Source organism: Podarcis melisellensis, assembly GCF_964234715.1.
Source record: "Podarcis melisellensis genome assembly, chromosome: 1".
NCBI lineage: Eukaryota > Metazoa > Chordata > Lepidosauria > Squamata > Lacertidae > Podarcis > Podarcis melisellensis.
In genome coordinates this window covers 121,799,494-121,811,512 of record NC_138528.1, presented here as the reverse complement: position 1 = coordinate 121,811,512, position 12,019 = coordinate 121,799,494, and the positions used below count along the sequence as shown (strand labels likewise).

The following is a 12,019-nucleotide window of genomic DNA, read 5'->3' as shown; positions in this document are numbered from 1 at the left end:
CCCTTATAACACTGCGGTAGTAGGGAGATCCACGCATCCTGACCTTTGAGAACGGTTATCTAAAAACAATAAGGGCTGCAATCCTGTACCCACTTACATGGGAGTAAGCCTTAGGGACCCCTTCATGGATCACTGCCTTGCCGTGGCGAAGGGGCTTGAATAACTCAGAGAAGCTATGAACTATGCCGAGCAGGGCACCCAAGATGGAGAGGTCATAGTGGAGAGTTTTGACTGAACATGATCCACCTGGAGCAGGAACCGGCAAGCCACTCCAGTATCCCTGCCAAGAAAACTCCATGGACAAAGACAACAGGCATAGTGCCTGGCATGCTCTGGTCCATGGGCGGTCACGCTCTGGTCACGGTCATGCTCTGGTCATGAAGAGGCGGACACGACTAAGCAACTAAACAACAACAACAAAGCCCTAGGGAATTGAACAGGACTTACTTCGGAGGAGACATGCACAGAATTGTGGTTCTACCTATTTCACTCCCCCCCCCCCCAATCTGCATGAAAACATTTTGCTTCATCGAAAGAATAGTTCAGCGTTGCGTACAACAGTTCCTCAAAATAGTTCCTCAGAATTACAGTAGAAGCTGAGAGTCCCCCTTGTCAGTGATGAGCATTTGTTTCCAGCCAATTCATTCTCCTGTTTTTGGCCTTGCTGGTTTTCTCTCCCCTCCCCTTTTGTAAATTAAAAACTATTACTCCTTTTTCTTCTTCTGTAACTTGAAAGGCTACACGGGAGTCATCTATGGAAGTAGTACGCCAGCCTTCTTACAGAGCGCACTCCTGATTATTCTTAGAACTGAATATCCTTTCAAATTCTTCCCTTTAAGAAGAAAGGCAGAAACAAAAGACATTAAACTGAAGGGTCACATGTCTCTTAAGAACACCTGCATGCTCATCACTGGATGAAAAAACAACGTTAATGCTTCATTTTCTTAATATTGGAAAAACTAGTTGAGATCATTTGAAATGCGGCATCTCAGCTCACCAGGAGTGACCCGTCTCATTCTGGCACCTGAGGTGGAACAGGAAGCCTCCCACTCCTGCTGAAGTCTTGCTTACATTTAAAGTGCCCATCCCAAACTGTACCGTATTTTTCGCTCCATAAGACGCACCAGACCACAAGACGCACCTAGTTTTTGGAGGAGGAAAACAAGAAAAAAAATATTCTGAATCTCAGAAGCCAGAACAGCAAGAGGGATCGCTGCGCAGCAAAAGCAGCGATCCCTCTTGCTGTTCTGGCTTCTGGGATAGCTGCGCAGCCTGCATTTGCTCCATAAGACGCACACACATTTCCCCTTACTTTTTAGAAGTGAAAAAGTGAGTCTTATAGAGCAAAAAATACGGTAATTTACAGAACTGCAATTGCAGGCACACACACTAAACCCTGTCTGTGGTGCCTACCCTTTTACCCCACATGATGAGACAAGAGACCAGAGTATGGGTTCAAATGGGCCACAACTTTTATTGAACTTCAGAAGTGGGGAACTTGGCACAGGCCTTGGCAGGTAACCCTCTCAGCCCGCCTGGCTAAGGATATGGAGGCAGTTGAGGTCCAGTGAGAGGGGACTGCAAAGCGCAAACTTACACAGCATGCCCTTCCACTGACCTTGTCCCGGGAGTTTGACCTACATGCCGCCACTCTAGGGCCAGGGACTCCCAGGTTTTGCCCTTTAATGGGCCCTGCAAGCGCCGCTGCATGGGGAAGGAGCACGAATGCATGCCCCCCCGACTTGATGTTAGACTAAAGGCTACTTTGCCAAGGCCTAAAAACTGCCAAAGTTGTGACGAAAATGCTACGGGGAAGGCGAAACCTGCCAACGCAGCGAAAATTCCTTCCCGGTTCTGAATACAGCAACCATAATAATAATAATTTATTATTTATACCCCACCCATCTGGCTGGGCCTCCCCAGCCACTCTGGGCGGCTTCCATAAAAACCAAAAATACAGTAAAATATCACACGTTAAAAACTTCCCTGAACAGGGCTGCCTTAAGATGTCTTCTGAATGTCAGGTAGTTGTTTATCGCTTTGACATCTGCTGGAAGGGCGTTCCACAGGGCGGGGGCCACTACCGAGAAGGCCCTCTGCCTGGTTCCCTGTAGCTTTGCTTCTCGCAATGAGGGAACCGCCAGAAGGCCCTCGGCGCTGGACCTCAGCGTCCGGGCAGAATGATGGGGGTGGAGACGCTCCTTCAGGTATACTGGACCGAGGCCGTTTAGGGCTTTAAAGGTCAGCACCAACACTTTGAATTGTGCTCGGAAACGTACTGGGAGCCAATGTAGGTCTTTCAAGACTGGTGTTATATGGTCTCGGCGGCCGGTCCCAGTCACCAGTCTAGCTGCCGCATTCTGGATTAGTTGTAGTTTCCGAGTCACCTTCAAAGGTAGCCCCACGTAGAGCGCATTGCAGTAGTCCAAGCGGGAGATAACCAGAGCATGTACCACTCTGGTGAGACAGTCCGCAGGCAGATAGGGTCTCAGCCTACGTACCAGATGGAGCTGGTAAACAGCTGCCCTGGACACAGATCATCTTACGACCGCAGCAGCGCCCGCTGACCTGGAACGCAAAATATTAGCCTGTAAGGAAAGAATCATTCAATTGAAGATTGCAGACCTAGGATGAAATTATGGAGGCAAGAAATTATTAATTTGAGGGAGGGAGGGAGGGTGATCGTGGAAGGAAGAACAGCGAAAGAGGCTTGAGCCAAGGAGTCAGTCTCTTTTCTTTTGGCCTTAGGCCCACCCCCGGCTGGCCGTCCATTGTCCTCCCTAGCCGAGGGCGGGTCAAATGCCAGCTCAAGCAGATGGATGGCACCTGTCCAGGTGAGCTCCGCTTGGTGCCACAAACCCTGCCCACCTGTGGGGAAGGGAGGGCGGATATTTCCAGTACACTGAAGGGACTTCGATTTCCAGGACTATTTTCTGGGGTTGTTGGCTTTAAATGCATACAGTGGTACCTCGGGTTACAGACGCTTCAGGTTACATACGCTTCAGGTTACAGACTCCGCTAACCCAGAAATAGTACCTTGGGTTAAGAACTTTGCTTCAGGATGAGAACAAAAATTGCGCAGCAGCAGTGGGAGGCCCCATTAGCTAAAGTGGTACCTCAGGTTAAGAACAGTTTCAGGTTAAGAATGGACCTCCAGAACGAATTAAGGTCTTAACCCGAGGTACCACTGTACTGTGTATGCAGCCAGTGAGGGCCTTTTCAAATTCTATGATGCTGAGAAGTGTGATAGGGTCCTCATCCCCCAAGGAAAGGAAAGGCACAGGGGGGCAACTTGTAGCTCAGGGGCTGCATACGGCCCTCAACCTCATTTTATGTGGCCCTCCACACAGCCTCTGAAGTGGCTCCATTCTTTCATCCCATCAGAGCTCCTTCCTGCTTGCTTTAAAAGTGTTTCTCCTTGCCCCACAACAGCTATGTAGTTTTAGAAAAAATGGAAGGGTAATAAACATGTATACAGAGGTACCTCAGGTTAAGTACTTAATTCATTCCGGAGGTCCATTCTTAACCTGAAACTGTTCTTAACCTGAGGTTAACTGTTCTTAACCGTTGCAGCTGCGCCGCCGCCGTGAAATTTCTGTTCTCATCCTGAGGTAAAGTTCTTAACCCGAGGTAATATTTCTGGGTTAGCGGAGTCTGTAACCTGAAGCGTATGTAACCTGAAGTGTATGTAACCCGAGGTACCACTGTATAGATCTAATAAACATGTATTCTGGGATCAAATCAGAAACCAGGATGGCTTTGACTGTTCCTTGGAAGGTCTGCAATGGAGGGGGGCAGGTTCTTTCCCCAAAATCATAAACAAGGAAAAATGAAGACATATATATACATAAATAATATACATAATAAATCTTTATTGTCACTACAATAAAGGTCCCACTTTTCCTTAGCATGTCCTTATTCTTATCAGATAAATGTTGGGTGCTATGTATTTATGCAACCCTCTGAGCCAAGGAGATAGTAACTATACAACCTTTAGAAGACATTTGAAGGCAGTCCTGTATAGGGAAGCTTTTTTAAATGTCTAATATTTATCATCTATTTTTATATGTTGGAAGCCATGCAGAGTAGTTGGGGCAGCCCATTCAGATGGGCAGAGTATAAATAATAAATAAATATAATAAATAAAATAAAATAAAATAAAATAATTATTATGGAATAAAGGTAAAGGGACCCCTGACCGTTAGGTCCAGTTGCGGACGACTCTGGGGTTGCGATGCTCATCTCGCTTTACTGGCCGAGGGAGCTGGCGTACAGCTTCCAGGTCATGTGACCAGCATGACTAAGCCACTTCTGGCGAACCAGAGCAGAGCACAGAAATGCCATTTACCTTTCCGCCGGAGCAGTACCTATTTATCTACTTGCACTGGTGTGCTTTCGAACTGCTAGGTTGGCAGGAGCAGGGACCGAGCAATGGGAGCTCACCCCGTCACAGGGATCTGACTTTCTGATCGGCAAGCCCTGGGCTCTGTGGTTTAGACCACAGCGCCACCTGCATCTCATATTATGGAATAGGACATCCCTATTTTCATTGGAGAAATGTTGGAGGCTATGCCATTGCTTACCCTGGATTCAATCTAACATCAAGTTCTCCTGTGTCCCCCCCCACAATTGAGAATTCTTGCATGTCTCCCATTCACTTTTCAGGAATGGATGGATGAAGTCTTGGGGCACATTCTCCTCTTAGAAAGGATTTGCCCTTATTCTGATGATAGTTGGCAGAGTACGGACGGTTTTCCCATGAGTCATATGGTGGTATGAGGTCACTAACCCTGTCTTCTTCTTCAAGGACACCTCTGGACCAAGATACCTAGAGATCAACAGCAACATTCTCAACATCTTCCTGGTTTGCAGCAAAGCGAAAGACAGATGTTGGCTCTGTGACTGCCATCTGCTGGATCTATCACAAACTGTCTACAGGCCTCCTATAAATTCTCCATTTTTCCTGCTAATCCACACACAACAGACTAAGCACAAGAACCCAGGCTTGTCAGATCTAGTTTGTGTATTTCCCCCCCTAGTACCCCAGAATCTACCAACTAGAACCTGGTGCAAAAGACACAGAGTTAGAATTGAGCACACCCTCAACCTAAGGGATTTGTTTTCAGCACCAAAACTGAAGTGTCCTTCAGCAGAAAAAGCCCATTCCTTTCCCCTTTCTGCTGCCTAATTTAGATGTGGAAAGTCGTTTTCTTGCTGCTACTATTGACCATTAATGTGTTTGTTTATTTGTATGCCGTTTTTCCCCACACAATTGTGTGAAACCCACCATTGCAGCTGTAAACCAACAGTGTATATAGCAATTAAAAGAACTTGTTGAGTAATAATAACAAAGAAGGATAATGCCAGTAAGTAAGCACATCACTGAAAAAACTACAGTATTCCAATTAAACCACTGGGTTTAAAAAATTCACTCCAAACCTATTGCTGATCATCCAGAGATCTGCCTTCTGCTGAGTGGTAAATAGTAGTACTGCAATATTTCTCCACATTCCACAAACCCTTTGCCAGATTCCACATCAGGGATATCCACTAGGGCTGGCTGATGTTGGGTTTTCAACATCTTGGTGTATCGCCAGCCAAACAACACGGTTTGGCAACATACCATGATGTTTAAAAATGCTGCATTGGCCCCAGCCAGTAAGATGCTAGGTGAAACTGCTGCAGCTCTCATCGTGGAAGCTGAGGTGCTTTCATCCCAGCATCACACGAGCTACCTTGCCCATGCAAGGTAATGCGCACCATTGTGTCCATTATTATTAGGGACGCGGGTGGCGCTGTGGTCTAAACCACAGCGCCTCTTGGGCTTGCCACTCATTAGGTCGGCAGTTCGAATTCCTGCCACGGAGTGAGCTCCAGTTGCTCTGTCCCAGCTCCTGCCAATCTAGCAGTTTGAAAGCACGCCAGTGCAAGTAGATAAACAGGCACTGCTGTGGCGGGAAGTTAAACCGTGTTTCCGTGCGCTCTGGTTTCCGTCATGGTGCTCTGTTGCGCCAGAAGCGGTTTAGTCATGCTGGGAACATGACCCGGGAAAGCTGTCTGTGGACAAATGCCGGCTCCCTCAGCTTAAAAGTGAGATGAGTGCCGCAACTCCATAGTCACCTTTGACTGGTTTTAACCGTCTGGGGTTCTTTACCATAATAATAATAATAATAATAATAATAATAATAATAATAATAATAATAATACCCCTACCCCAACCATCTGGCTAGGTTGCCCCAGTCACTCTGGGCAGCTTCCACCACTTATAAAAACATAACAAAACATCAAACATTAAAAACTTCCCAATACAGGGCTGCCTTCAGATGTCTTCGAAAGCTTGTGTAGTTCTTTTTCTCCTAGACATGTAATGGGAGGGCGTTCCACAGGCTGGGCACCACTGTTAAGAAGGCCTTCTGCCTGGTTCCCTGTAACTTCACTTCTCGGAGTGAGGGAACTGCCAGAAAACTCTCGGTGGTGGACCTCAGTGTCCAGGCTGAATGATGGGGGTGGAGACGCTCCTTCAAGTTGCACCTGCCTTCATACTGCCCATGCATTGGGGACTCAGCTGAGTGCATGTAGACACTTCCTGCGATTCAGAAACCACATAAAGAGAATTATATTCGAATCAGGCTGTCGAGTCCGTTGTTCAGCGTTTGTTTATTCCAGCCAAATGGATGTCGTAACACCGCCGGGTGCATCCCCCTATATATCACTGTTTGGCGCATATTAGATTAAATGTGCCATTCATTTAATTATAGCAAGGTCAGTAACTGTGCTAATGAATGAGCTATACTGCCATGCATTTAGAGGTGTGAATGCTCATTTACTACTTAGAACACCCTCTGACTGCATAATTCCACAAGGCACACAAAAGCAGGAATGTGTGTGTAAGGGGAACGCTGAACCAATGAAAGCTCAAGGAAAATGCTAAGTGCCCTGAAAGGCTAAATAAAAAGACAGAACAGTTTCACATGCTTTGGAAAGCCTTTTACGATTTCTTGGAGCTAAGCTGAGGCTGAATATGCATGCACTTGGCTTTCCCTCCTGTAATAAAAAAGGTATCAAAGCAGCACATTTATTATGGATTGCCTAATTATTTAATGATGCCGCAGTTGTAAATAATTACGGGAAGTTCTCCCTCCTCCCCTCCTTCTCCCCAGCCAGTAAGTTTTCATTTAGAGGAAAAGATAAACCTACTTCAGTTACTGTCGAGAATGCAGTTCATACAGTGCAAGCATTATTATTTTTTTACTAGTAAGTGTTTTGGACTGACGTTAATTATGTTCGACTGCAAGTCTGTCATGGATATAAACAGTTATTTACTCTACTACAGCGTAAGTAGCCAAGCCAGCTGGGATGACACCTGGGGCAGACCGCCCCCACTGCACCCCCTTTCCTCCACCACTGAATCAATGGGGAGAGAGAGTGTGCTGGGCCCAGGGGTAACCCATGAAACATGGTCCAGGACCGGTCCAGAATCCAAAGGTTCTGCTGGGAGTCAATCCAACAGGGCCAAGGCAGGACACGAGGCAGGAAACCAGGCAAGGACAGGTACAGGATCTCAGGCAGGATCTAGCATGCATCAATGTTGCTCCCGCAACCTGGGGCGGGGTCCGACAGCCTTTTATCTTTGTCGGGGTAGCAGCCGGTTCTGATCTGCTGGCGACTCACCTCCCTGTTTCGCCTGAAGGCGAGCACTCCTCCTGCGAGTACTCAGGTCTCTCCTTCTCAGACCGTAGTCTCTGCAGCTCAGGAGACGTCGGTGGGTTATTAGACCCAGGGGCCGCCTCAGCCTCCCCTGACCAAACCAGTAGTGGAGCAGCTGTAAGTGATGGCCCAGCTGAAGTGACTCGGCCCAGCTGGTGTTTGTTGCAGGGGAACCTGTGCAGACTGGGACTCTTTAGGATCAGGCCCCAGACTTGGTTCAGATGATGCCTGAGGCAGAGGATCTGGTGCAGACTGAGACTCCTCTGGTTCCGAGCCTGAGTCCCAGGCCATCACAGAGAGAGAGGAGGAGCTAATGGGAAAATACATTAGCACAGCGGCCTCGTTAAGAAGTGAACAGTCTCTTAATTATTTTACTATACGTAGGCCTAGGGCTCTTTTGTAAAATAATCTATACTTCTCTCCTAAATCCATGAGCTTGCAGTGTGGTGGGTGTATTAGGCTGTGGGTTTTTGTGTGTGTGTGTGTGTGTGTGTAAAGGTCAGAAGCATCATTTTTTAAATAAATATTTTTTAAAATTAGTTTTCCAATATACCCCCAATAATAGCTAAATTATAACAATAACAATTGATTCCCAAATTATACAGTTATCAAATTAGTACATTTTAGTTTAAAGTGGCTCCCTTACATGGCAGATTCGAATCTGAGATCCCACTGGCACAATGCATTTAAAGCACTATCATACCACTTTAAAGAGCCATGGCTTCCCCCAGTGAATTCTGGGAACTGTCATTTGTGAAGGGGGCTGAGAGTTCTTAGGAGACCCTCACAGAGCTAGAGTTCCCAGAGTGGTTGAACACTCAGTCCTTCTTTCCCAAGGAACTCTGGAAATTGCAGCTGTGTGAACAAGCATCTCCTAGCAACTCTTAGCACTCTTGACAAATTCCCAGGATTCTTTGGAAGAAGTCACAACTGCTTCTCTCTTTCTTTTGCATTTCTTGCCTTTCAGACCTGCTTAAATTTTGTAGGCTAAACCACCCACATATAACCAGCATACTTGAGTCTACAGTGGTACCTCTGGTTGCAAACGGGATCCACACCAGAGGCCCGTTTGCAACATGAAAAGAATGTAACCCGCAGTGGCAGCGTCTGCGCACGTGCAGGTTGTGATTCGCTGCTTCTGCGCATGTGTGAGCAGCAAACCCCGGAAGTAACCCTTTCTGGTACTTCCGGGTCGCCGCGGGACGTAACCTGAAAGAACGTTACATGAAGCGGACGTAACATGAGGTATGACTCTAATTAAAGCATGGAGGACTTTATGCCATAGAGCAGAGGTCAGCAAACTTTTTCAGCAGGGGGCCCCTCCACTGTCCCTCAGACTATATTTTGGAAAAAAATTAAATGAACAAATTCTGATGCCCCACATATAACCCAGAGATGCATTTTAAATAAAAGGACACATTCTACTCATGTAACAACACGCTGATTCCCAGACCGTTCGCGGGCCAGATTGAGAAGGCGCTTGGGCCGGATCCGGCCCCCAGGCCTTAGTTTGCCTACCCATTCCATAGAGTAAGTTGCCCTGCCTGTCACTTCCCCTCACCTTGGGAAGAAATAGGTAACCAAACCTTTGTTCCCTCAGACTACATGTGAACTATGGTGCACGAGGAGCCCCGAGCTGCTTTCTCCAGCTTCATGGCTTTAACTAGCCTCTTCTGTTTAAGGCAAGAATGGAGTCTGAAACTATTGTTTTCCTATTAGGAACTTTTACCATTTTGTAACCAAGCAACATTTCACTGCCTGTGCAACTTTTCTGATGGCTGCATGGAAAAGCACATGAATCTGACCTTTGGAGAATTTGTAAGTAAACCATTTTTAAAAACTTACCAAACATGTGGTCTATCTGTATGCTAGGGGAAATAGGAAACTCTGGGAGGAGATTTTAAAGTGGGATACTTTGGAATTCACTGGAAGTGGCACATGTTAAAGTTTAACAGTCTATATTCCCACACTTTGCTTTGCTGCATGTTTTTTCATGTTAAATCTTTGCTGGGGTTCTCTCACGAAAGAATACTTGCCTGAAACTTGGTTCTTGGCTTCTAAAGATTTCAACAAATTTAACACTGGAACTTTCTCAAATTATCACCGCAAGCGCCTCATTGCTAAAAATGAGGCTCTATTGAAAGCAGTGCAGCAACGCTCCCCAGGAATCACGCTCATAATTCAGCGAACAGATTTCTTTTCAAATGTTTGTCATGCTAACATGATTTCATTTCGGGAAGAATGGCAAATGTTATTAAAAGTCAATGAAGCAAATGGAAGATGGGGATCGTTGAGCGAAAGACTGATAAAATCTGGCAGCCAATTATGTGGCATTTCTTGTCTTGGTTATGCTAATTCTACACGTTTTATCATATTTATGACTTTTAAAATGTGCATTGCTAAAAATTAATCTTTTTGCGCTTTAGGCGCACTAGTCTTTGCTCACTCAAGGTTGTGAAGTAGCTTTCTGGAACTTGTGCAGTAGTTAGAAAGTTGAGGCTTGCTTCAACTTTATAAGACCCCTTCAATGGTATAAGACCTCTTGTTGGCCAAAAAAGTCTGAAAATAGCCTACTTACCTTCATAACTGTGGCTTCAGAGAGGAACCAAGCTACTCACATGATGGGACAAAGATCGTGGAGGTATGTCCATCTGCTAAAGCAGCCTCTGACTGAAGGGCTCATTTCTGAAACATGTCAGAAATGTAAGCTGATACTCGTCCACCTGTCAGGGACCGTGCTGAGGAGGGCTGCACTGAGGAGGAATGGTGGAAGTCCCCCCCCCCCCCGATGCTGAATCTTCCCAGGAGCAGGAGGACAGTATAGATTTGGAACAGTGGTTTGCAGAGGGATATAGTTCAGAAAGCAGAAGCTGGGAAATACTGGATGGGGAACAGCTAGCAGAAGAAACACTGGGAGAGAGAGCGTTAACAGATTCTCAATCTCTGGACAGCATTCATCCGCTCTCCCCAAGGTCAAGAAGAGTTCAGAAAGTGCCAGAACAGAAAGCACAGAGGGGACAGCCTCAGATTACAAGACGTAGGAGGGACGTGAATTAAGGGTGTAATCCTTAATTGGGAGCACCGCCATTTCTAGGTGATGTGTTCTTTTGTCTCTCGCTGTGATTATTAAAGAATCTAACTAGTAAGATGTTCCTTTTGTTTCATCTTATTTACAGCCACGGGGGAGGAAACTGATTCCCCGAAGCCTGACACCACCTTACACGTGGCTATGAAGTCTGAAGTTGCTTGAGCTCTCTCATAGGTCATGGACTCAGGTTGCTGTTATGCTGAGTCATCCTGAGCAATGCACTCAGGTTATACCTGGCTTGATCCATAGGAAACAACCTTATTACTGAATCCCTCCAGCTCAGGACTGTTTACACTGACAGAGCAGTTGCTCTCGAGGGTTTCAGATACGGGTCTTTTGCAACCCTACCTGGAGATGCCCAGGACGCCATTTGAGACCTTTTCCATGCAAAGCGTGTGGTATACTACAGTACTGAGCTGTAGCCCATCACCATGAAACATAGTCCTTCCTACCGTCAGAATAGGATGTCCCTATTTTCATCGGAGAAACGTTGGAGGGCATGACAATGGGATGCTCCTTCTGTGAACATGCCAGGGTTCACCACAAACATGCTGATCCTTCTCTGTTTTTTCCCTGTGGCCCTTTTTGGCCCATAAGCCTAACAGCATTCATGACTTGAGTTTGCAATTGGAAGGAATGATAAAAGAAGTCCCAGTAAAGGTGTAGTGCATTGATTGTGGGGATTAATAATTATAATCAAGTAAAGGTGAACCTTTTATGAAGAGGCTCAGACCAGTGTGTGATAACTTATGGCAATTTCACACATTCAATTTTGCAGCGGAAAGGAAACCGTTGCCTTTTTCTAACATTACTCGCCAACTCAACCTTTCCGATATGAGAAAGTGTGTTCTCCCTCATGGAGAGCACAGGTTGCGGGTGGGGCTGACAAGACACCTCACTGTTACTAGGCAAATGGTTTGGCCATCCTTTAAGCAGGGGCGGGCTGTTACTGGGGAAATCTAGATGTTGCCATTTGTTGATTGACAGCCCTATTTGCTAAATACAATGCTCGCAGCGAGGAACTTCCTCTTTTCGCTGCTTACTTCGGATCACCCACCCTCCCTTTCCTAATTTTAGGCTGTTTGCTTGACCTTGCTATGCCTGTCATGGGGTCGTCTGCTTTGGGGCAGGGGCCCAGTAGGAATTTTGTCCATTTGGCTGATTAGTGTGTGCCACTTGGTTTTTGCCTACTGCGTAGCAAATCGTCACAACTTGTAAGGTTTG

The 12,019-nt window shown here is 46.3% G+C and overlaps 1 long non-coding RNA gene across 1 annotated transcript in view; it reads left to right on the top strand.

The window, feature by feature from the left end:
* Window positions 1-11,253, top strand: part of LOC309363716 — an 86,656-nt gene extending 75,403 nt beyond the window's left edge. The window contains exons 2-4 of the long non-coding RNA XR_014165550.1: window positions 9,427-9,525; window positions 10,134-10,348; window positions 10,884-11,253. This is a non-coding gene — a long non-coding RNA (uncharacterized lncRNA). The remainder of the gene's footprint in view (window positions 1-9,426; window positions 9,526-10,133; window positions 10,349-10,883) is intronic.
* The last annotated feature ends 766 nt before the right edge of the window (window positions 11,254-12,019 follow it).